The sequence below is a fragment of the Amblyomma maculatum genome, chromosome 4 (genome assembly GCF_055883805.1).
Source record: "Amblyomma maculatum isolate TAMU_Amacu chromosome 4, ASM5588380v1, whole genome shotgun sequence".
In the NCBI taxonomy this organism is placed as follows: Eukaryota; Metazoa; Arthropoda; class Arachnida; order Ixodida; family Ixodidae; genus Amblyomma; species Amblyomma maculatum.
Window position 1 is genome coordinate 172,070,496 of NC_139347.1, and position 26,251 is coordinate 172,096,746.

The following is a 26,251-nucleotide window of genomic DNA, read 5'->3' on the forward strand; positions in this document are numbered from 1 at the left end:
CGTGTGCCACCGTCTCACACAATCGAGAGGCATCAAGGAACACAAGGCCCTGTTTCTTACTTGGAAGTAAACTGAGTGACAGACTGCGACTTGCCCAATACTTGCCCAATGTCTTATTTCCTTTTTTAAAGGAAGTTCATAATTTTTGGGAGCCACTTTGTGCGAATCGGGAATGCTACTACAGTGATCAGTATATAGGGTTGCTATTGTTGCCACAAAATATTTCTCGCACTGAAAAGAAAATACTGAAACTCAGTTCAATAAACTATGGACCGTGTACGCCAGCACGTCGCCTTTTATACCGTTTTTAGTTTGACAATGGGGTTGAAAGTTGAGGCTTTAGAATAGATCAAGGTAAGCGATTTCCGTAATTAGGGACCCCTGTACAAGGTTCTTAACGCGGATTTTCAGAAAATAGCAAAGAGAGATAAGAATGCCTTCCTGAATATACAGTGCCAAGCAGTTGAGGACAACAGCCAATTAAGGAACACAAGAGCTCTGTATAAGACAATCAAAGATATCAAAGGAAGCTTCTGTGCTAAGCTGGGCGTGATAAAGGACAAACGAGGCAAGGACCTCACTGAAGCCTCGGAGATAAAGAAGAGGTGGCAGGAATACACAGAAGAACTGTACAAGAAGGACCCGAATGTGCAAACCCAACATAATACGGTTGTGATTACTGATCTCGAGCCGGGCATCCTGAAGAGTGAAGTTGAATGGGCCTTAGCCAGCCTTGCTAAGAACAAAGCTAGCAGAATTGATGGCATTCCAGCTGAGTTGCTTTAAAACCTCAACCATGACGCTGTTAACATTCTGCATACATTATGTCAGAAGATTTGGACAACCCAGCAGTGGCCACAGGATTGGTGGAGGTCAGTTAACATCCCCATTCCAAAGAAAGGCAGTGCCAAAGATTGTTCCAACTACCGAACGATCGCGCTTATTTCGCATGCTAGCAAGGTGATGTTGAAAATCCTCCAAGGTAGGCTGCAGCAGTATGTGGATCGGCAGCTTCCGGACGTGCAAGCTGGGTTCCGCAAGGGCCGAGGAAATAGAGACCAAATTGCCAACCTTCGCTGGATCATGGAAAAAGCAAGAGAGTTCCAGAAACCCATCGACTTCTGCTTTATTGATTATGCGAAAGCGTTTGACTGCGTAGATCACAGAAGATTGTGGCAAGCTCTCCAAGAGATGGGAGTTCCAATTCACCTCATCTGTCTCCTCAGGAACCTGTATGAAGGACAAGAGGCCACAGTCAGAACTGGGCATGGTCTTACTGATTGGTTTCCGATTGAGAAAGGTGTGAGGCAAGGCTACATACTGTCGCCCTGCCTATTTAACCTATATGCAGAGTGCATCATGAGGAAGGCCGGTCTGGACGAGTCTTCAGCTGGAGTGAAGATTGCTGGAAAACGTATTAACAACCTTAGATATCCGGATGATACCACTTTAATGGCAGAAAGTGAAGTGGAACTCAAGAGACTTCTGATGCGCGTACAAGAAGAGAGTCAGAAGTTAGGGCTTAAACTGAAGCAATGAAAGGCAGCACGTCATTCCAGTTCTTATGCCGCGAGTCAACATACATCGCAAGCATGTTCGCGAGTGTCCGGTTTGTACGTTCAACGAGGCCATTTGTCTGGGGATGGTACGGCGTAGAGTGACGCAACTGGCAAGTACAATAGCGCAGAAGCTGTTCCACAACATCTGCCTTAAACTGGCGGCCACGGTCGCTGATAATTACGCGAGGAGGCCCATGACGGAGGACGACAGCGTGAAGAAGAAAGAACGAGACGTCAGCGGCGGTGGCGGAAGGAATTGCGGCAGTTTCACAGTAACGCGTGAGAAGATCAACGCACATGATGACCCAGAGATTGCCTTTGGACGAGCGGGGAAACGGGCCTATGAGGTCAACACCCACTTGCTCATATGGTGTGGTCAGTGGTATCACCGGATGTAAGTGGCCCGGTGGAGAAGTCTTTGGGAGCTTGAACCGCTGGCACTGCACGCAGGTGTTCACGTAACGCTGAGTCGTTACGTGAACTCCTTCCTTAATGCGTGTAAGAGTCCTGGCAAACCCCAAGTGCCCAGCTGTAACGTCATCGTGCATAGAGTGTAGAACAGAGGAGTAGAGGCTAGCCGGAACGACTAGCAGAAAGCGTGGACCGCCAGACGAGTAATTTTTTCGATACAGCAAACCATCGCGAATGCAGAAAGGGTTCGCAGATGCCGGATCACGAGCTTTTTCAAAAACTGATACCAAGTCTTGATCTTTTTGTTGTTCTCGCTGGAAAGTGGCAAGATCCGGAAATTGTACGGAAACGGCGGCAAGATAGTCGTCAAAGTTGTCATCGCAGAGGGTAGTTGCGAGAGGAAGCCGCGAAAGGCAGTCAGCGTCAGCGTGTTGGCGGCCACTTTTGTACGACACTGTAAAGTTGAACTCCTGAAGGCGTAATGCCCAGCGGGCCAGTCGACCGCAGGGGTCACGTAGATTCACCAGCCAGCAAAGCGAATGGTGATCGGTGATGACTGTAAAGGAACGTCCATAAAGGTACGAGCGTAACCGCTCTACGCCAAAAACGTCGGCAAGGCACTCTTGCTCCGTCACGGTATAATTGCGTTGAGTTGCTAAAGGTGCGACTTACATAAGCGACAACGTGTTGGTTTCCGTCATGCAGTTGTATGAGCACAGCACCCACGTCGATGCCACTTGCGTCAGTGTGGAGTTCAGTGGGAGTTGTCGGGCTGAAATGACGCAGTATATGGGCCGCGAATTAGGAAGAAACTTGAGCTGGAGAAACGCAGAATCACATTCAGGAGTCCATTTGAAAGGGATATCCTTCTGCAAGAGGCATGTGAGGGGGTAGGCTATGTCAGCAAACTTAGGGATGAAGCGTCGAAAGTAAGAGCAAAGTCCCAGGAAGCTCCTGAGTTCTTTCACAGACTTGGGCTCTTTGACGCAGCTAACAGCTTCAATCTTCTGTGGGCCAGGCCTAACAACGTCTTTGTCAACCAAATGCCCAAGACAAACGATCTGGCGTTCACCGAAGCGGCACTTCTTAGAGCTCAGCACGAGACCTGTTTCCTCCATGCAGTTAAGGACCAATGCTAAACGGCTGTTATGCTCGGCGAAGGTCCTTCCGAAAATCACTACGTAATCTAGGTAACACATGCAAATTTTCTACTTCAGTCCACGCAAAAGAGTGTCCATAAATCATTCAAAGGTAGCCGGAGTGTTGCATAGCCGAAAGGCATCACGTTAAATTCATATAACCTGGAGTCACGAATGCCGTCTTCTCCTTGTCTTTCGGATGCATCGATATCTGCCAATATCCGGACTGTAAATCAACATATGAAAAATAGAAAGCTGAATGGAGGTAGTCAATAGCATCATCAACACGCGGGAGCGGGTAAACATCCTTCTTGGTGACAGTATTGAGGCGGCGATAGTCGACACAAAATTGCCAGGTGCCATCTTTCTTTTTCACGAGAATCAAAGTGGCGGCCCATGGGCTAGATAATTCCTGAATGATTCCTCTTTGAGTCATATCACGGACCGCTTCGTCAATTATCTTACGTACTGAAGGTGAAACACTGTATGGTGTATGTCTAATCGTGTGTGCAGATCCAGTGTCGATCATGTGATGGGTGCGGGAAGGCGGAATCGGTGGTGGCTGATCTCGAGCAAAGTCGAACACGTCCGCATGTTTCATAAGAACCTCCATCAATATTCGGCAGTCGTTGGTGGGTAGCGATTCATTTATCATGGACTGAAACTGGGAATCAGCATGATCGGGACGTCTTGTTGAACGAGCAACGCCGTCACTGAACGCGCCGATGTGCAAAAAAGGCGTTCTTCAAAGTAGGCAAGTTTCGAACACACGCGGCAATACGGCAGGTTCATTGGGACGGTTGACAGTCCAAAGCGTGGCACGGCCCTTGTTCACTCGAACAACGCTGCGGGGCACTAACACACTCATTTTGGCACCGGAAAGGGAAGCGGGTTCCACCAGAGCGTAGAAGGCATTGGCAACCGCGCCCGAAGACACGACTGGGACGAAGACGGTGAACATCGCTGGAACGACGATATCCTCGAAGACAGAAAACACTTGGACAGCCCGCGGCGATTTTTTTATGAGGGCCGATCGAAGGCTGGGGCTTATTGATATCTCGCCACTGTTGAAGTCGAGAGTTGCGCCACACTGCTGTAAAAAGTCAACTCCTAGAATAACGTCGTGCGTAGAGCGAGGGAGCACCGCAAATTCAGTTCTAAACTCGTGTCCAGCCATCACTACATTTACATCACAAATACCAAGCGGAACCAACGATTCTCCCCCTACGCCTCGAAATATGACAGTTCTATCCCAACCAAACAAAATTTTGCGGCCGAGACGGTTGTTAAAATCTAAGCTCATCACGGAAACTGTAGCACCCGTATCCACTAAGGCCATAACACAAACACCATCCACCAAAACTTCCAAGCGGTTCTTTAGCATAAAGACCGGTAGAGGAATTGGCAATATCGATGACCTGGCGACCGCACCTCTTTCGGCCTCACAGGCTAGTTTCCCGGTGGCGGAGAAGAACGGCGGAGAGAAGGCGATTGTCGGGAGTGGCGGTCAGTAGGAGTCAGGCTGCGAACAGAAACTGGTGAGTCGTTGCGTGGTGGTACGTAACAGTAGGAGCGCGATGGAGGGGGATAGGTCGGGTCACGGACTTCTGGACTCACGGTAGAACGGCGATTTGACCATTGACGCTGGTAGCGTGGTGCCGGGTTCCGGCGGCGGCAGAATCTGGATATGTGGCCAAGCATACCACAGCGGGAACAGACGGGTGGTTCACCAGTGCGGTCCAAATAATAGTCCTCGGTCACAGGATCGAAGCGATCTACAAAGTCCAGCCGCTGGGGTTGTTGCGGAGGAGGTGGCGCCCTGTAGTGGGTACGAGCTAGGGGAGCAGGGCCATATGAGTCGTTTCGGTGGTCACGGACGGGAGGAAGAGCGGTAGAACCCCAAGAAGAGCGCTGGATGGGAGCTGCCTGCAGGGAGCAGCTATCACAGGGTATTGCACTGAGGTTCACATCTTGATGGCGGGAGAGCTCATCACGGACATTTTGGCGAATCATGTCGGCCAAATGCGGAGGCTCATGTGAATGCTCGTGAGAATCCACGCTTGCAACAGTGGTCACGTTAGACAGAAGGCCGAATTTCGGGGTTATGCGACGCAGCCTTAAAGTTTCGAATGTACGACAGTGCTTGATCACGGCCGTGGGAGAATCTAAGTTTTCTTTTATAATTAAAAAGTTACACACGTCCACCGCGATGCCCTTTAAGAGGTGGCCAACTCTGTCTTCGTCAGACATGCTCGAATTCACCGCTTTGCAGAGTTTTAGGACCTCTTCTATGTACATTGTGCATGTTTCACCATGCCCTTGGGCTCGCTGGAATAAAGTCTGCTCTGCGCATTTCCGCTTTGCCGTGGTATCCCCAAAACAATTTCGAATCTTCTCTTCAAAACGATCCCAGCTCGTCAGCGACGCTTCTGGTTCTCAAACCATGTCAGGTCTGTGGAGTCCAAGAAAAAAACATTTGCCAGCATTACAGTGGCATCCCAGCGATTGTACTTGCTCACCCGCTGGTAAATGGTGGGCAGTCGTCCATGCCTTCGCCAGCCTTGCCAGAAGAGGTCCTTGGCTCACGGTAATGCTGTCATGCGGGTGCCGCTTGACCTGGCTGCCGTGCATCGCTGTCTTGGATTATTGTGAGTGTCAAAGGGGGGAGCCCAGCGAGTCGTCGGCTCGAACGAGGTAGAGAGGAATCCGTGGTGATTGTTGCACCTTCCACCACACTGTTAAGGTTTATTTACAGAGTGGTTTTGCCCCTTAGCCTGGTGTGCTAACCAACATATGGTGAACTTCCTCTTCTTCCACTTCTCTTCCGGAGAGCCTCTTTTTGCACTTCCTTGTTCTCTTCTATTCACATGCCTGACAATATATTCGCCTACCAGTTGAAGTGAACCGCTACCTATTGCAAACTGCTGTTTCTCGCCTATGCCGTTGAACATTTCTTTAGCCTTCTGCATATTACTTTCTAGACCTACATTTATGCTTTTGCAGCCCAGGCAATCATTCATTGCATTTTCTCCCGAGTTACTTAGCAAGGCACTGTCATCAGCAAAGCGCAGATTACTGAGGTGATAGCGTGACGCTGCTTTCTGACGCTGCGTTATCACGCCGCTCGGGCCTATAATAGGCCTTCGTGCTTTCAAAACAATTCTTCGTTCGTCGTTCTCACCTGTTAATAATTAGGGGGTATTATTAACGATGCGCCTTTAACGGTACGCACACTCCCAGACACCCTTAGGGTGAGTGGGGGTAGCTGCTCCGGTCGCAAAGGAGATGCCCTCGACTTGCGTGGCAAGCCCAGCCGGAATTCAACTACCTTGTAGTGACAGAAGGGGGTGGCCGTTTGGTGCCTAGCTGTCGCCGGTTCAAACCAGAGTAAGGACCGGAGTCAGAAGTAACAAACAAAACACAATTTATGCACAGCAAGAGACGATACACAGGAATACAAAAGATCTCTTAAAATGCACAGACGAGAGGTTCACAGAATACAAACGCTAAGCATGCAACTACAGAATGATTCAATAACAAAGAGGCTTTGCAACAGATCAAACACGAGAGAGTTACATAAACAAACACCAAATTGTTCACCGGACACTGTTGCAGTACGACGCTTCAAGAGTCACGATGTGGCCGCCATACGAGACGAGCGCCGCTCCCTTGTAGGTCCGTGGGCTTGCCAGTAGCGCGGGATCCCCGGGAGTCCAGCCGAAGCACAGGCGAACACGTCGCAAACACTGACTGATTGACTGCACAAGCGGCGCGGTCTCTTTAAATAGGGCGCGCCGCGTATGTCTGTTAACACGCGCCAAAGCTAGCGCGCACACACACTTAGCTTCGCTCGTTAGAGCGCTCTCTCTTCCTCCCGCGAGCCGCGCGTCGTCATTGCCTAGGTCCCATAGAAGATTCTGGAATTTTCTGGCGTATTCCAGGACGATGGACCACCGTCCTCCCAGGGCAATGGGAAAGAGGGTGACGACAACGCGTACAAAGCTACGCGCTCTCCCGCGCGGGGAAGGAGGCTTTTCTGTCTATGTTTTCCACGCGACGCCGCGCGGGCCTCACGCCGTACCGGCTTGATGAAAATGTGCGCTGATTTCGTGACAGTCGTCCACGCCTGGCGTCAGTCGTATCATCTGGCGACGAGGCAGTCCGCACACACGGGGCTGGCAGCCAGACCAGCCAGAACACCCGGCACGTTCGTCGAGCCTCTGACCATAAAGAAAGGGATAGGGTAAAGAGCGGGCACTTCCATAGGGCTCAGCGGCCCAATTGACTGTAGCGCACCAAGCGGCTGATGCTTGACACACATCAGCTTTCGTTAAAGGCGCGCAGTTTGAATGCTAGCAAGAGCTTGCCGTATTGCTGCGCCCTGTTGGCACATTATTTCTATTCTGTACGGTGTGGTATTATTTTTATATTTATTTTCAGCAATGAAATATAAAATTAGGTCATAATTCCTGCTGATTGGCCATCAACGCAGCTGCGTCAAAGCCTTTTCCAAAGAGCAATATTGCAGGAAAGATGACAGGAGCTCTGTGAAACGAACATTTATTTTGCTTCATACAATAACAAAAGATACCCTTCTGTCACAGTTTGCTGCACGAAAGCAACCAGGAAGAGAGACAAAACGCAGGATACACAGTGTACATAATAAAAAAGAAAAAGAATTACTCAGGAAACAATACATAGGTAGACAAATGTAGCATTACATGCAGATTATGGAAAATGATACACAAGAAAATAGACATACACAATGCTCAAAATATATTTGCGGCTTCCTTATAATACTATGTATTTTATTTGAAACACATATTTCAAACAAATATACTTCAAGTACTCTTGGGTATTATGCCACAGACACATTGCGTTTAGCTTAAACGCGCACCTTTCCCCGTACAATCATGTGTTTTTGCATACGACCTTTTGCAGCAAATTCCAGCAGACGGTTACGTCTTTCATCCTCAGCATCACCTTTTTCAGAAAGTTTGAAGGGTTCCTAATCACAAATTTTCTGTAAGCCGGAAATAAGCAGGAAAACATTGACTCACGTTACAAAGTGCCTTGTATTCATTTTACATTGACAATGTAACTAGCATTCGTTCAAATACATAGCCAGATTGCTCAACCGTGTAAATATAAGAATGGTTCCTCTATTATGCGCGTCTTTATAGCCTGGGTCTTTCTGGAACGGCAAATAGAAATCACTCAAGCTTAGCTTGCAATATTCTGAAATGGACAATTTGTTGGAGTGTGGAAATATGTACTGATATGAACATTGCAGGAAACAATTGGGACATTTATTTCATGCCTATTAACACATTTTTCATGTTAACAATTATATCGTTATAGAAATACCTGATGTGCACTATAAATCAAGTGAAATGGCTAGCCGAAAGTGAAAGCTCAAACCTATCGACTCCTAGAACGCGGGATATTGGTCCGGGCCTCTTGCACGTATGCTGCAATCGTCTCACCAGGGCACACAACTGAGACTGCCCAGTCCTGGCAACAGCTGGAAATTTTACAGTAGAAATATAAGTCATCGTGATACACTTTTTATTGAGACTACACAAACAGATTAAACACGAGAAATCTGTAAAGGAATAAAGTTACGAATATTGGTCAATGATTTATCTTACCTCGCGTGCACACCCACGTAAAATATACAAATAAAGCTACCCGGCGAAAATTCCTACCTGTAATTTCAAAGCATTGCTCCATTTCCAAATGTTAGTCTTTGTTTTTAAAAGCTGCATTGACAGCCGACTACGCGTTTCATTCCATAAAAATATTTGACACCTCTCGGCAACAACACAGGGTATACCACAGTACGCGTTAGGTGCATTGAAAACAAATGCACGGGTGGAATGCAAGTTTTTAGAAACGGAGAGGACGGAATTATCGAGGCGCCACTTCTTTAGTATCACGCTGTTTAGAAGCACCTCGGCGTTTCCTTTTCTATTGCCTTATTCTTTTAAACACATTCCCCGCGGGTTTTTTGGTGCAGATGACGATCCTCGACACACAAGTTTCTGGTTCTCCAGATTTTGTGCGGTACCTTTTTTTTTTACCGTCTTAACAATAACGGTCTCGTACATACCACGCGAAAACACTCGTCTTTAACACATTAGCCTACTCTCGATGTTCAGATTTCACCCGGCCAACACATCACCTAAAAGAGATTGCGCACTGGTGAGGGCCATAAAAAACACCCCAGTACGTAAAACTCGACGAGAAACCACCCAACAGTAACCACTAGGCAAACTAAGCAACGAACGTCAGGCGTGGGTTTGCTCTTATCTAACTGCGCAGTAGCCGGCGAGCCCTTGTTGCGCCATTGCCGAGCATATATAGGCCTTCTCTTCACAACCGCGCCTGCCAGTGCTCAGCTAAACTGCTTAAAATGCAGAGCTTGCAAACAGAAAAAAATATCTTACCTCGCCTTTGCTGGAAGCTGCCGGGATGTCACGAACTGGCCGACCCATGACGTGCGCACCGGCGCCCGTTCACGAGCTGCGCCTTTCAAGAAACCGGCCGGCGCGGTCAGCATAAACTGCTCGAAATGCATCGTTTTAAACCAAAATAACGTTCCTCACCCTGCCGTCCTGACAAACTGCTGTAGTTCCGCTTCGAAGGCCAAGGAAGCCGCAGTCAGACCTCAGGAACACGAAGCACAGGTAGACGGCCATACCCTTCTGCAGTCTGCTTCGGTCTGCGCCGGCAGCCCCCGCGCGCGCGGCGCAACAAATGCTGGTGGCGCCATCCATTTCGTCGTGCGTGAAGCTGTTACTAGCGTTATCATTCATGCGTCATTTCCTGGGGCCAGATTTTGCCGAGTGTCCGCTCTTTACACAATCCCTTTCTCCATGGAGCAGTGAATATTAAAATGCTGCTCGCTTAGACCGCAAACTCTACCCCGACCCTCAACCTAATCTTTTCATTCGGAAGGCTCATATCCTTCGGCAAATACAGTTGGAACACACTCATAACCCCTGCACGGCTATATCTCTACAAATTCCGTCGTGATCCATCATGCCCCAACTGCCATTCCCCTTATGCCAACCTTTCCCACTGCCTATTATCATGCCCGGTTGCCTTGCAATCAGGATTCTTTCCCACCTTCTCCCATACTATCTGGACCTGGGTGGACTGGCTTGGTGCTGAGGGTGAAGAGGAACAGCGCCGGCTCGTCCAGCAGGCCATCGATGTATTAGGCGCCTAAGTGTTGCGCCTCAATAAAGTCTTCTACTACTACTACTACTTGCATGTATTTAGCAAAGCAGAGCGCCAGAAGCGTGAAACAAATGTCAGAAAGTCATCGTGTATGGCGAACATGAGGCAACGCATGTCACAGGCCTCTTCATTACGATGGCCTTCTCGTATTGAGAGTGACATGCGGGCGCACGAACGGTGAAACCTATGGTAACATTTTAGATAAAACCACTTACTTACTGAAGACAAATATACTGAAAGGAACCTCTAAAACATTCATCTAACACGTGACCAAATGAAATACTTAGTTTTTAAGGAGAAGCAGAGGAGACTCAGGTACTCTATCATGAAACGCATCTGTCGAAGAATACTGATACTCAATTGTATGTGACCAGCACCGCATTAAGTGCAAGTGGAGAAAACGGCGTTGAGTCAGATTGCAGATAACATCGTTAAATCAGCAAAAAAAGCAGACCTTACCATTAACGAGAAAATCGGGTATTGGAGAATAAGGCAATTCCGCTATGTCACTTCCAACCAAAACGCTATAGTAAAAGAAAAATCACCACGATAAGTAAAAAGGCGCATTACGATTGCAGTAATTTAAGGTTGTAAATAACACTCCTCAATTTTCTTTTCAAGTCTTTCTAAGTGAGCTAGGGACGCCCTAGGTGTTTTATATTCCCAGCCTGGTCCTTTGGCGCTCTCCTGCTTACACTGGTTAAGCCGTATAGACAGTGGGCCTCCCCGCCCACTGGCGCCTTCACCACACAAGCCCTTTCGCCAGACAGTGCGGGATCGACTACGCCAAAGCGCATGTTAGAACTAGTGTGAAGGCTACAAATATAGTTGCGAAGCCTTGAGCATTAAGCGCTGCCCAATTTGTATTTCATATATTTTGGTGCTGACAACAAACAGTAGCAACATAGTTCGATTGAAGCTGGTGCAGCATCGAGAACTGAAGACACCCGACTTATGTGATAAGTAGTTATAAGCGAGTATGTGGAGACTATGTGTTGTCAGGTGTCCGGTTTTAATCTTGTCTGAGTTAATCGCGTTTACAAGTACACAGATATTATTGCTTTTGGGCGCACAATTTTTTGAGCCTCTAACTTCTTGCTAGCATCAACACCGCACTGTGGCTTCGTAATAATATTATTTCTTCAGCAAGCTGTGTCGCTGATTGTGGAAATCCAGTAATAGATAGATAGATAGATAGATAGATAGATAGATAGATAGATAGATAGATAGATAGATAGATAGATAGATAGATAGATAGATAGATAGATAGATAGATAGATAGATAGATAGATAGATAGATAGATAGATAGATAGATAGATAGATAGATAGATAGATAGATAGATAGATAGATAGATAGATAGATAGATAGATAGATAGATAGATAGATAGATAGATAGATAGATAGATAGATAGATAGATAGATAGATAGATAGATAGATAGATAGATAGATAGATAGATAGATAGATAGATAGATAGATAGATAGATAGATAGATAGATAGATAGATAGATAGATAGATAGATAGATAGATAGATAGATAGATAGATAGATAGATAGATAGATAGATAGATAGATAGATAGATAGATAGATAGATAGATAGATAGATAGATAGATAGATAGATAGATAGATAGATAGATAGATAGATAGATAGATAGATAGATAGATAGATAGATAGATAGATAGATAGATAGATAGATAGATAGATAGATAGATAGATAGATAGATAGATAGATAGATAGATAGATAGATAGATAGATAGATAGATAGATAGATAGATAGATAGATAGATAGATAGATAGATAGATAGATAGATAGATAGATAGATAGATAGATAGATAGATAGATAGATAGATAGATAGATAGATAGATAGATAGATAGATAGATAGATAGATAGATAGATAGATAGATAGATAGATAGATAGATAGATAGATAGATAGATAGATAGATAGATAGATAGATAGATAGATAGATAGATAGATAGATAGATAGATAGATAGATAGATAGATAGATAGATAGATAGATAGATAGATAGATAGATAGATAGATAGATAGATAGATAGATAGATAGATAGATAGATAGATAGATAGATAGATAGATAGATAGATAGATAGATAGATAGATAGATAGATAGATAGATAGATAGATAGATAGATAGATAGATAGATAGATAGATAGATAGATAGATAGATAGATAGATAGATAGATAGATAATGTTTATTTGAGTGTGCCTCAACAGCCAAGTGGCCTAAAGGAGCGCACACTAGGTCAGACACATCAGAACACTTAATAACATTTAAAACCAGGCATGAAAACAACAATTAGGCAAATATGTCCGTGTCAATAAACGTTTTGTTATACAGGCTTTGTATACGAGTCATTGGACAGTTGGCGTGCAAATCTGGATAAAATGTGTCAGAACATTTTGCAGCCTTTGTATGCGGCACACGAAAATTCAGTGACATCAGTAAGGTCTCACAGTTAATGAAACCACGCACAATTTTTTGCAAAAACTGCATGTCACGTATGAGTCGCCTGTCGCCAAGAGTACACATTTTGAGGTCTGCCAAGAGAGAATCGTAGTCGTAGAAACGGCGGCGTCCAATATATCTGTCATAAAAGATGCGTATGAACTTACGCTGGACATTTTCAATTTTTGCGCAATAGGTGGCAGATAAGTTATTCCAGGCCACTGACGCGAACTCAAGACGCGGTCTCACAAGGGCACAGTATAGAGTGCGTAGACATTCGTGCCGTTGAAATTTTTTTGTTAGCCTAGAGATAACACCGATATGTCTCAATGCACGTAACACAATTGAATTTACATGCAATCTAAAATCAAGCCTTGAATCAACAACAACACCAAGGTCTCGTACATGGGCCACACGAGAAATATGATCCGCCAAAAGTGCATAATCAAACACAACTGCGTCGCGTTTCCTAGATAGAGACAAGACGGAAGTGTTCTTAATATTCAACTTTAAGCGATTCAACAAACACCATTTCTCGACGTTGTTAATGTCAGCTTGCAATTGGCGGCAGTCCTCAATATCTTCAATATTACGGAATAATTTGAAATCATCTGCGAAGAGCAAAATTCTCGAGTCCTTGACATGTAACGGCAAATCATTAACAAACACTAAAAACAACAAAGGTCCTAAGTTGGAGCCTTGAGGCACTCCCGAAGATGATAGAAATTCGTTGGACACACAGCCGGAAAATCGGACCATGTTACGGCGGCTGCCAAGGTAGCTTTTGAGCCACCTACAGTACATAGGGCAAAGTCCGTATCTTTCCATCTTCATCAGAAGTACCTCATGGGAAACCGTATCGAAAGCTTTAGTCATGTCAAAGTAGACTGCGTCTACCTGACCGCGATTAAATACATGTGGGCCAGTATAATCAAGAAAGCTGCATAAATTCGTTTCCACAGATCGACCTTTTAATAACCCGTGCTGCAGAATTGAGATCTTCTGCTTGAAGTATGAGCCCATGCGTTCGTACATAACCATTTCGAAAACTTTCGCAAAAGAACAAATCAGTGACACAGGTCGAAAGTTGTTCACATCACAAGCATCGCCAGACTTGAATACAGGAACAACTACTGACAATTTCCAATGACACGAAAAAACACCAGTTCGCAATGATAAGTTGAACAAATGTGCTAAAACAGGGCCAAAAATGTCAGCGCATCCTTTGATTACGAAGCTGGGAATTTCATCAACTCCTGTTGAAAGTTTTGGCTTAAGTTTCTGAATCGCCAAAAGAACCTCATGCTCGGTAACATTATCATAAGCCAAACAGTCAGCGCTGTCTTCAGAAGTGATAAGAGCTGGTGCGTTATCATGGCGCACAAAACAAGAGCTGAAGTGATCAGCAAAAGCTTGGCACACATCTCGAGGTTTAAAACAGATACCATCGCGCGTCTTTATCACAGAAGCACTAACCTGATCATTTCGTTGCTTGCGCACAAAATCCCAAAAACTGTTTGGTTCCTTTTTGAAGTTCTGTTCAAGAAGTTTGTGGTACTCGGCTTCATCACGTGCAATCAGTTTTTTCACAATTTTTCTGCATAATGAATATCTTTGGTACCAATACTCACTTTCTGATTTCACGTAGAGTTTATGATACTTCTGTTTTTTCTTCAAGTAATGCCTCAAATCGCGCGAGAACCAGCAAGGAAATCTACACTTCTTCGATTTACGACGTGGTATACATGTTTTCATTATACCCTGTACAACTGATGTAAGTAGCTCGACGCCTGTGTTTACATCATCAATCTCAAGCAATTCAGACCAGTCGTAGGCCTGAAGATCATTGTACAGCTTCAGGTAATTGCCATACGCGTATCTAAGTTTTTCTGGCACCATCTCACGCACTGGACGAAAAGACAAAAAGAACGACAAGGTAAACGGGCAATGATATTTGTCTATCAGAACAAGAGGATCGCGCACCGCTTGCACGCCGAAAAGAGGCACATTAGATAGAATCAGGTCTAAAATGTTTCCAGCACAGTTCTTCATTGCATTGCATTGATGTAAACCATGGAAATTACTAAAATCAATTAAACATTCGGCCTTTTCTCGAGTTGCTGTGCAGTCACTAGTGACCAAACCAGTGGACCAATCGACCTTAGGAAGATTAAAGTCTCCGTAAATGTGAACCTTGTATTTTGAAAAATCGATTTTTTCCCCAATATCTAAGAAATGATCGGTAAAAACGTTAGGAACAGAATTTGGTGGAAAGTAGTAACAGCCAACTAGATAGTGCGATTTGTCACACGTTGGAATTTCCAACCACACACATTCTTCGTATGTCTCCAGGTCTGGTCTCCTAAATGCATTTAGCAAAGAACGGCAGGCTATCAGAACTCCGCCCCCGTATTTAATCTTGTCAGAATAGACCCTGTCGGCCCTGAAGACAGCATACTCATCTGTGAAATAAGACGCACTTGAACATGATGAGTTTAGCCACGTTTCTGTCAGGCATATAATGTCATACTCACATTCGTATGCATTCGCGAAGAGAGCTTCCGTTTTAGTTCGCAGCCCTCTCGTGTTTTGGTAATACAGCTTAATTTCCTGTGCCATTTTCGGACGTAGCTAGAGCACCGTTAGGGTCATCGAAGCGCCGTGCGGACCACAGCTTTCCATAGAAAGGGCGAAATACACCACCATCAGGCCACACTTCCGAATTGTTCACAAGCTCAAATAAATGCTCATCCAGAGAAACGTGACATGAGCAATATGTATCGTACTTAGTTTTGAGTTTTGTGCAAGTAAGAACTTTGTCACCTATTCTATTCGCCAAAAGTTCCTGTATGTCCGACGCCGTTGTTGTCGGGTCCAGGCGCGAAACAAATAAGCTTTTCTTCGCCGGTAGTTTGGGCGCTACTTTAAGCATGGATTGCTTAGATGTGAAACGTTGCTCGAGGCCGAGAGGGTTGGCTCACCGCTTTCAACGGGCGTGGCAGATGAGTACTCCGGTCCTGAGCAGGAGGCTTCGGAGGAGGGGCCGACATTCCAGCGGGAAGATTTACCGCCACAGCTGAAGCGTAGTTGCGAGATTCCGAGCAGTCAGAATTCGCACACTCACACTGGCTGGCGGTACGAACAGATGCACTCAGGCCACTCAAAGATTCACGCAGGAGCGCGTTTTCCGCACGAAGCCGTCGCACCTCATCCGTGAACGCATCCATTCGACTAGCCGTTTCCCGTAGCATTAAAATAACACTCGAGGAAGCACTGACGGAATCTGAATCTTGAAAATCCAGGGAAGAGCGTTGCGTTTCGGGGGGCGTTTCCGTGTTGCTAGTTCCGCAGATAAGCCCCTCTGCCGAAGGATCACGCCGCTTCACGCAATGAACACATTTGTACTTGCTGGCCCCGGTTTCCATTAGGATGTTGTATTCCTCGGCTTGTATGTTGATGCATTTGCAGTGAAAACGCTGCTTGCAAGACGCGCAAGGCAAAAATTGCTGCCTACCACGAATGGGCTGGGAGCAGCGCGCACATGCGTCCGCATCGGGCGCCATCTTAATCTACATGATGCTTAATTGGTTATGTGCTTAATTGTGCTTAATTCTGCTTAACCATGTGCTTAATTGGTTATGTTGCAAACTTTGATGGAATACATGCAAAAATTATCGGCGACATAATAGGTCATAAAATGGTTTGCAGCTAGTGGGGTGGTTAACACCAAAAATTATCTGTGGGTGAGCTTGTTAAACCTGGAGTTACGCGAGGGTAATCTGCATACACTGTAAAAAAATGTTTGTTAAAAAATACAGACATTTTCTGGCAGCTGTCCTGCCAGATATTTTCTGTTCTGCCACCATATTTTTATATAGTTGTAAGCCGTAATTGCACCCGATACCGTTTCGGGGGTGGACGACGGCTTTTGCGACGCGCGTCTTCCTCCCCCTTTTCTTTTTCTTCTCCATTTTCTCTCCTTTCCGCACGAGGCAGCGGAGATGGCTCAGCTACAGAGCCTGTAACGAGCCCATGCATTTTCTTTTCCTTCTTCCTTCAGTCGCAACAACAACTTTGGACCACTAAAGTGCGATGAGGCGAAAATCATTACAGCCCGGTGAATCGAAGCCCTCCACTATGGCACCTCTATCTCCCTCTCTTCTTTCATTCCCACCTTCCTCCTTCCTGTACCGCACGGGTCAGGCGTCCGCGGTGAAGTGTGAATTATACAGCGCCTTTCCTTTCCTGCAAAGCAATTTTTGTGTCCGCTTGTGTTTGTTGATTGGTGTGGCGTTGGAGGAAACGCCAAATGAAAGGCACCACACGGACCCCTGGATCGGACACCCGGCGGTGTCAGCTTCACATGCTCGTGAATCTCCTGGTGACGTCATGACCAGTCGTGACGTGACGGTAATCGTCGCGGTAGTCGATGGTAGAAGGAGGAGAAAAAGTTTAATTACGATGATATGATTTGGAAAGGGAGGTGCTTTTTGTTGTGTAGCTGAGTGGCAGACCCTATTCCTGGACGCCATTGGCCACCGCCGCTACCCGAGCTCAGTGGACCAGGACACGCTGCGCCTCCAGATCCAAGCTGGACAGAGCCGCCTCCAAGCCCTCCCTACGTGGCTGTTAACAGCCAAGTTAACAAGCAAAAAGCTATAAAATTTTATAGCTTTTTTTGTATTTTGCTGGCAGGCCCAAACCATGTGGTATAGGTCAGCATACTGCCAGCAGAATTTGCACCTACCCGTGAATGTCGGGTCCATGTGTTTTAATAAGGCGGGATTTAGAAAAAACCCGGTCTGGAGCCACTCCTCAGATCTGTCGAGACCTTTGGCGGGTCCCGGGAGTGCCTTCCTGCAGAGGCGTGAATACTTTGTAATATCAGCATAAGTTATGAGCGGGATTGGTATGGTTGCCTTGGTGGAAACGGAGGATTGAGCGGAACCCCAGCGGATGAACGCTCAAGCAGCCGCGTGAGCGGTCTCGTTCCCCTTCACCCCCTGGTGACAGGGCACCCATATAACCTGTTTTTTTTACTAGCAGCCGAATCTGAATTTTTCGTATGAGCAAATAATATTCTGTGGGCGAGTGGCGCTATCCTACCCTGCATGTAATTTCGGCAAGCCTGTTGTGAGTCCGACATTATGTAGGCTTGGTGGTGGTAAGAACATTTATTACCTGTACAAGGGCCTGGAGATATATGTTCGGATCGGCCCATATGGGACCGGTCCTTACACGCACTAGGTAGAGGTCCCTAGTTTGGGACCCCAGTGGTGGTTGCCGCCACCCGGGCGCGCCCGACTAAGGCTTGTTGTGCCTGTAAGTCGTGGCAGCCGAGCAGGACGGCCTCCCAGTCCTCCCGGGTTGGGTTGGGGATGGGGGGAACAGCCGGATTAGAGGGGCAGGCCCACACCATGTGATAAATGTCAGAAGACACCGCTCCACACTGTGGGCAGCTGCCACTAAAGGAGGGGTCAAAATGTTTTAGTGCTGCCGGGCTCAGCAATGTATTGGTAAAAAGGTAGAGAAGGAGCCCCTCCTGCGCCTTGTTGAGGCTTTTACATGGGCTCGGGTAAAGGCGATGACAATTCTCAAAGTACATCGTGATATCTTTGAATGTGTAGGCTGGATTAAAATCGGTTTCCTGATCGGTTGGGGAGGAGAAAACAGCCCGGTGAGAGAGCGCGCGAGCGGCTGCGTCTGCTGCCTCGTTTCCTGCTAAACCCTGATGAGCAGGGGCCTATATAAGGTAACGGAGTGCGGGGTCCATATCCTGTATGCAATTTTAGTAGATTTGATAGGCTAGTAAGGGCGTCCAGCCTTGTCTGACGTTCCGACAGGCTCCTCGCGAATCGGTAATTATGTATTTTGAATCTGAGTGTGAGGCCACGAGAGCAATCGCCACCTTTTCTGCGTGTGTTGTACTGTGGGCTCTGAAGGTGAGACCGTTAACCGTTTTGCTGTTGTGAACTACAGCGGCCGTCTACCATCCCCCATGGTGAGGACCGGAGGCGTCCACGTAGTATACACCTGTTTTGTTGCCATAATGTCGGGCTAGGGCTTCCGCTCGTGCCAGGTGCAGACCATTATGATATTCGGGTGACATATTGGCTGGAAGAGGGCGCGCACAGAGGGCGCGTCTCCACAGTTCTGGGATGCGAAACTTGTCTTCCATGAGAGTGGTGTGTTCGGTACGGAGTCGAACAAAAAGGCAACGAGCCGTCTCCGTTTGCGATAAACGCGTGCACTGATTTGTAAGGTGCGTCTCCCGGAGCACCCAGAAATATTCACCACCCCAAAGGCCATAAGACGGCTGTTTGAAGTAGTGATGGAGATGTCTAGGGCACGCTTAATAATTTTGCGATGGATGACCTCAAGGGCATCCTCCCCTTGTTTCCGTCGGTGGAGATAAGGTGTCGAATAGAGAAACCGACTGGGCACGAAGGCTTTTACCAGCCGCAAGGCATCTTTACTTCGTAACCCCTCGCGTTTGTTTGAAACCCGGCGGACCATGCGGCCCACCTGGTCCCCTACCTTACGGAGTTTGGCCAATGTTGTGTCTGACCGTCTTTGTGAATGTAAAGTCCGAGTATCCGTATCTCGTCAGCTTGGTGTAAGGGACCACTGTCTAAAGCAAGAGTGATTTGAGTTGTGCACTTTGGCGTGGGGTAGAGGTGCACAAATTCCGATTTTTGTGGGGAACACTGAAGACCGCAGCGGCGGGCGTAGCGGTCTACTATCGTCACCGCTGTTTGCAGGCTGGTTTCAATGTCTCCTATGGTGCCATGCGTGGCCCACAGGGTGATGTAATCGGCATACAGGGCGTGCTGCACACCAGTGAAACCATCGAGCTGAGCAGGCAGGTGCATCATAGCCAAATCGAAGAGCAGCGGGGAAAGTACCGCGCCTTGGGGGGTTTCCCGCGTGCCGAGTAGGTAAGGACTATGCTCATTATCTTGGATGCGAATGTAGGATTGACGATCCGTGAGAAATTGCTTTATGTATTTGAATGTGTTGAGGCCGCAGTCGGTCTGGCTTAGGGTAGTGAGTATGATTTCGTGTGTAACGTTATCAAATGCCCCTTTGAGATCTAAGGCGAGTACTACCCTGTCATTATGGGGGCATTCGAGTGGGTCAAGGACTTCACGATTGAGTTGCAAGAGGACATCTTGAGCAGATCTTTGTGGGCGGAATCCGAACATGGTGTCCGCGAATACATGTTTTTCTTCAAGATATTCAGATAGCCGGTCCCGCCCCATCGTCTCCATTCGTTTGTCCACACAGGAGGTGAGAGAAATGGGGCGGAGGTTATCTCTGTCAATTGGTTTGCCTGATTAAGGAATAAAGGTTACCAGAGCTGTTTTCCAGCGTCGCAGTTGGTGGTGGCCAGTGCAATCGCCACTTCTTCCAACATTAGCGCGTCTTTAGTTTTTACTGAGAGCCCGTTCACCTGCCTTCCTTGGTACACAACAGCAATGGTGCAGATGCCATCCTTGGTGGGACTCGCTGCGTCCACGTAATATGTGCCGGTCTTACTGCCATAGTTATTTTGTATAAATGCTGCCCTGGCTTCACGCCTCCCCTTATTATACTCCCAATTCATATTTTTTAGAGAGCGGCTTAACCGTCAAAGTATTTTTCACACTTCAGTGATGTCCACTCTGTTTTTTGTGGTGGGGAGAAGCCCTAGATTGAAGTCTCAGAGGACTTGCCCGCCGGTGCTGGTCACAGACAGCCTAGCAATTTGGCTTGTTCTGTGGCCTCAATCAGCTCCCCTATTGTATTATGGATCCCAAGTTGGAGCAGGCGCTCTGTATACTGTCTGGCCGGGAGTCCTAGAGCCTTTTTTACCGCCACCCGAATCATCGCGTCGAGCGCGCCATGGTCGCTCTTCCTCAGCTTGAGGTAGGGCGCCACACCACACGCCTAATGACGAACGCCTGAACCAGGCTGCAAAGATACCGCCGTGCTATCGGCATTATTACTAGAGGCAAACAGCTTAAGAAAACGCGTCTACGAAGCTGACGCACCCCATCGCAAGGTAAACTATTCCAATTTAAAATGGTGCAATGAAAAAAAGATTTTTGGAAACTAATAGTCCTGGGAGGCGTGTGGTGAAAATTTCTAGCTGCGATCTTTTAAAGAAAACAATGTAATGCTTTGGAGGAAAATGTGAAAGCGCAGTGATTACCGTTCCATTATGTTAAATTCAATAAAAGTTCCAGCCGTACATTTTTTCTAACTTGACAAAATGCAACCAGCGAAGTTGTTCCTGCAACACTAAGGAGCTATGAAAGCAATCAAAGCTCCCCGGGACTTATTTTGCGGCAAGCGACTTGGTAGTGTATAATGCATCAATGCGAATAAGGTGATCTGGATCCCAACAGGCAAGGCATGCTCAATAGCTGCCCAGACCTTAGCGAAATTTGTGGCCTCCTACTATCTTACGTTCTCTCAATGACATTGGTAAATGCTCATATATCAAGCAGTGCTTCTAAATACGCTATCAACCTGTGCTGTTCATGAACCATTTGAAAAATATAGACTTGAACCTTGATATTTATGTTACCGCTTCAGAACCTTTCTGTGCAATAAATATTGATATTATGGTCTGTTGGTTTCGCATGAAGGCTACATACAAAAAGTTTTCACGTTCAAGGACATCTACTGCGTAAAACACCATAGTTCGATCAATACGCTTTGAGTCGTTGACTAACGCAAGCATAGGCACAAACTGAAGTTTGAACCACATTCTTGAAGAAATGATAATGATATAAAGTAAAAATCAAATTGGCCCTAAAACACAAGTTTGAGACAGCCAAGACGTAATCGAGACTAAATAGGAGACAATGCGGTTGATTACTATCGTTTATTAGGGGGATTGCTGCTGGTGTACGGAATTTATTTGTTAATGGTTAAGGGCTTTTCACACTGAAGTTTCTATAGATTTATCCTAAACTTATTAAGGGTAGAGCCTTGTCTTTCATCTGCTTTCTCCAACTCAGTGTTTCTGGTATTGCTTCTGTTGATTTCTGTGTGCATTTTATAGTCCGGCATTGCGGTGTTCAGTTTCATAGTAGGCAGCTGAGCTTGGTAGAAGCAAAACTGTATTATGGCGAAAGCCTTTAATGACTCATACTCGCAGCGTCCGTCCGTCCGTGCATTGGAACGGTTCAAGTTGTGGCCTCTCCTCCGCACATCGGCGCATTCCTCTTCTCTCCGTAGCAACCACTGGCTCCGGTGAGGGGCGCAGCTGTGCATAGCAACCGTGAAGTTACGTGTCGGTAGGTGGGACGCGCGCGCACGTCAAGGACAGCAGCAGGTGCGGCGACGCTCCCACGCTCCTCCAACAGAGGTCTTAGTGCAGTCGAGTGAGCGGTCTATTGACTGCGCGGCAAGCGAAGCGGAGAGGCGGCGACGGACGCCTGATTCCCCCATTTCATGGTCTACTCCACTTTATTTTGTATTTTGGGATTACGGCAATCAAACAACAATCTTCTGTGCTCAATAGTTTCTCTCCCTTCCTGCCTAGAACTGATCTCAACTCGAGAAGGTGGGAAGCGTATATAGGAACATAAGCTTTTTGTAAACATACAAAGTGAATCCCACATGGTATTAGTTTTTCATTCTTGCTTTAAAAGAGCAATGTTATGCGCACCGTCTGTGGAACGGTTACAACCTAAATAGGTGTTACTTAAGAGGCCCATGTACACTAAATATGTGTAAGGTAAACTGAAGCCTTGCCCGCATTCTTCCAGATTATTATGTTTTCTGGAGCGCGGAAAGGGGAAGACTGAAAAAGGAACTTTGATGCTTTGATATCTGGGGATGACGACGACTATTATATATCGTCTACAGGAAGGGCCCCCAAGCTCTACGACCATGGTCAAATTTTAAGGCGAAAGAGTTTCTGGGTCGTGGTGAAAATATCCTGTTCTGTAAAAGTGTTTGGTGGTTTGGGTCTTCACGTTTGTTCGTAAACCAGCTATTCTCACGCTTGTTTCTACGAAATTGAAAAACGACCCCTTTTCAGCATATGTGCTTATTAGGAGTCTTAGGCCTAACTTAGCTTGCCTATTCGCATCGACTGGACAGGGGCTTGAAGTGACCCGATGGGGATTCCATAAGTAGGTTGCGGACACCTTCAACGTCCTGACTATGTTCTGTTCTTTTGGTTATCTTTAAGCCTACCAAAAGGCAGAACACCTAGGTTCGTACTGAGTCATTGTCGCCCATATCATGGTATCGACAACCTTATTCGGAGTTTCTGGACGCTTGTGCTTTAAACCGTGTTACTCGCGTGTATTCAGTCTGCTGCAAAAACAGGTTTTTTAAACTGCACATATCGACGCTCCCTGTTAAGGCATGACTTCAGGTCATACAGATGTTTGTGCAATGGCCAGTGAAATGCTGGCTGTGAAATATACCAAAGACCATTGACCACTGTTAATTAAGTGCCTTCTGGTACATACTGAAGCAGACGCTAAGGAAGGACGTCTGAGTCACGCTATATACTATTTGTATTTTGCCTGTTAGGAAGAACTCTGATATGCCTCGTGATTTATTTATGTTAGTGGGGCTATTTTGTTTACGAAAAAACCGAATGATTGATCGTCGTACTGAACAACCATCATCATCTAAGTCTTTATTCTGAGAGCAGTGTGTTTTAGGGCGGGGAGTGTACGCTGTTGTGACCGTGCATGGTCCGCGCTTGAGTGCACTATTGTGCGCCTGTGGGCATGGTAATGATATGTGCTGTTTGTGCCAGGACTCTAAGTGAGCGTGTTCACAGGAATCTTTTTGTGTGAGTATGCTTTGCTTTGTCGTGACCCCACAACTGCCAAGTTGGCCCTGTCAAGGGAACGTCAAGAAAAATACAAAGAAACGTCGCCCTGTGAGAAATAGCCGGAAGTGATTTTGTTCAACTGCTCACCCTTCCCGTCGAGAGGCGCTATTTTCAAGTGAGGAATGCTTATTGTCCAAAGGAGACGATCGGAGTCACACGTCCGATGACGTACAGGAGAAGAAAGGAGCATGAGGATTACGGCCATTAGAGGATTTCCCGTGAATGCAGGAAAGAGTTGCAATTGCCAGAAAGGGACAATGCTGGGAGCAGTATTCGTGGCGCGCACGTACACTTGGGTTTCTGAGAAGGAAATCCACTTGCCGGAACCAACATAGCGGATCTTCGCAGAAGAATCGAAATTTACCTCCTCGCCGTTCTAAAGCTCTACCCCAAAGCAAGTGACCACGCCAGACGAAACAATACTGGACCAGCCAGTGCATCAGACCATCAGTACAGTGATGTGTTTGATTGGTTGGCGATATCTGAGGAGTGTGCCTTGGAACTGATTGGTCAGCATCTTCAGAGAGGGGCTGGACATAGGGGATTTAAGGACGTTGCAGAGCACGAAATGGCACTCTGAGCCCTGGGTAAACGGCTCATTCAGACGCTTCTCGCTATGAACTCTTAACGCTTGCCATTTTGCTGATATGCCCTTTTTTCATGTAAATAAGTTTTCTCAAGGTGCCATTAAATCTGCATGTATATATTTTACCAACTTCGAAGATTCAATCCTTCATCAACCCGGAGTCTCTGCACTCTACCAAGTGAAGGCTGGGTCGACTTAGTCCCAGCGTCACGGCAACGCTACCCTGGAAGAGTCGCTAAGTTGGCTACCGCATCTCAACGCTTGTGTGTGCGTTTATGACTTTTGACATATGTTATGGTGGAAAATTACTGAACGAAATACAGGCTTGCATTATGCAGCCTAGTGATTTGGGGCATAGGATGCCACGCTTTTTCGATTCCCTGGGCCGCCGATAATCGTTTTAATTTAGCGATATTTAACGTCTGAACAATATTTTGAACCTGGGCGCACACGTATCCCCAGACACCACCTCCGGTGACTATATCCTACATTTCAATATCCTGAACTCCTATAACGCCTATATCCCATAACCCTATTAAATCCCACGCAGTTTTTTCAATAGGGTGCTTTCTCGTAGTATTGGTTACCATTCACTATGCCTCAGATGATGGAGTCGACGACAACTATTATGGCTTGCCTACCTAATACGAACTATAAAAGGAAGAAACACAAAGAAACAGCAATAACACTCGAGTCCTTGCTCTGATCTGGTATAACTACAGACCTTCGTCGCCTGGCTGGGCCAACACAGGTGGGTCCAAGTGCGCACATGACGCCTTCATAGAACACAGGAAACCGAGAAGCGCTGTCCCACGAGAATGAAGGCGGTTGTGAAAGAAGCAAGGGTAAAAAATATCTTGTTAATAGTGCTAGTGCGGATCATGTGTACTTCAAAGAATGTGCTTTCATCCTAAAATCTCTAAAAAAAACTCTTAAGCACCCAGTGCTTGTTAGTAATAAGTGCGCCCCGAGAACTGAGGCGAAGTGCACAGTGGTCACTGACACAGCAGCGTCGATATCAACCCCCGCGCGAGAGCGCAAACGCCTGCAAAGAACATTTTAATCATATTGGCAGAAGATGGAGGGCCTAACGAGACTACAAAAGACGAAATTCTTGATCCAGACCTGCGTCATTCAGGCTTCTACTTGGATACGAGCCTGTCGCCGGAGCATCGGTGAAAATAAACACCAGTGGGGCGAAGAATTGTATCATGTGTATTGACTGCGCGGTTGAGACGATCCTGAAGAGACACTGCGCATGGATGGCGTAGGATTGCATTGGCATGGACGCACATCATTCCCAGGATGGGGCGAGCTCTGACGGGAAAGAAGGGCAATGTGTTGTCCCGCAAGCGTCGCAGATGAGATAATTGTCGGCGATTCGCCACGGGTTTTCATTGCGTCTTCGGGGTCAGGGAAATGAAGGTGACAATGGAACCATGAAAATGTTGAAGAATTAGGTTACGGCTGCTCTGGTAAGCCAGAGCGGCAAGCGGGGCCGTCATCGCAGCTATTACTTTCTCATGAGTGATGCTTATACAGGTCAAAGCTCAGCACTCGGAGGCGGTACTTCACCGACTTAATCCTCAATAACTCGCCGTCTAGGCGGCCCGATGAAAGGCGAGAAGTGCGTGGACCGACTGTCTCCGAAACGGGATGAAATAGGGGCTGCTGGCGTGCAACTTCTTCGCGAATGAAGAAGTGCATGCTCTGCATGAACATGGAGTATTCTACAGAAGATGGAGATAGTACCTTGGAATCATGGAGTCCGGTAGGTAAGCCGTACTGCCACATAGAAGGGCGTTGCTTCCCAAGCCAATCAAAGCAATGGCACAGTGTTGTAAAGCCGCCGATGGAACTTAAGTTCCTCGCCAGAAGCATTCGGAACACCATTTAGCGATCCCTTTAAGAATATGATTAACTCTTTCCATCTCGGGTATGGAAGCTTTGACACGCTTCCTGAGGTGGACCACACTCTCAACATAAC

At 46.6% G+C, this 26,251-nt stretch overlaps 1 protein-coding gene and 1 long non-coding RNA gene across 7 annotated transcripts in view; one reads left to right on the top strand and one right to left on the bottom strand.

The window, feature by feature from the left end:
* LOC146193491 (uncharacterized) overlaps positions 1 to 26,251 on the top strand; it is a 54,794-nt gene that overhangs the window by 23,219 nt on the left and 5,324 nt on the right. For 2 of the 6 annotated variants that reach the window (XR_014706847.1, XR_014706849.1), the window contains exon 2: positions 14,508 to 14,603. The exons of the other annotated variants lie outside the window; for them this stretch is intronic. The gene's annotated coding sequence lies outside the window, so the exon portion shown is untranslated. The remainder of the gene's footprint in view (positions 1 to 14,507; positions 14,604 to 26,251) is intronic. 6 annotated transcript variants of the gene reach the window in all.
* LOC146193492 (uncharacterized) lies at positions 7,018 to 9,907 on the bottom strand. Its single transcript, XR_014706463.1, has 3 exons — positions 9,718 to 9,907; positions 9,559 to 9,634; positions 7,018 to 8,633 (listed from the first exon to the last, which is right to left on the bottom strand). It is a non-coding gene; the product is annotated as an uncharacterized LOC146193492 (long non-coding RNA).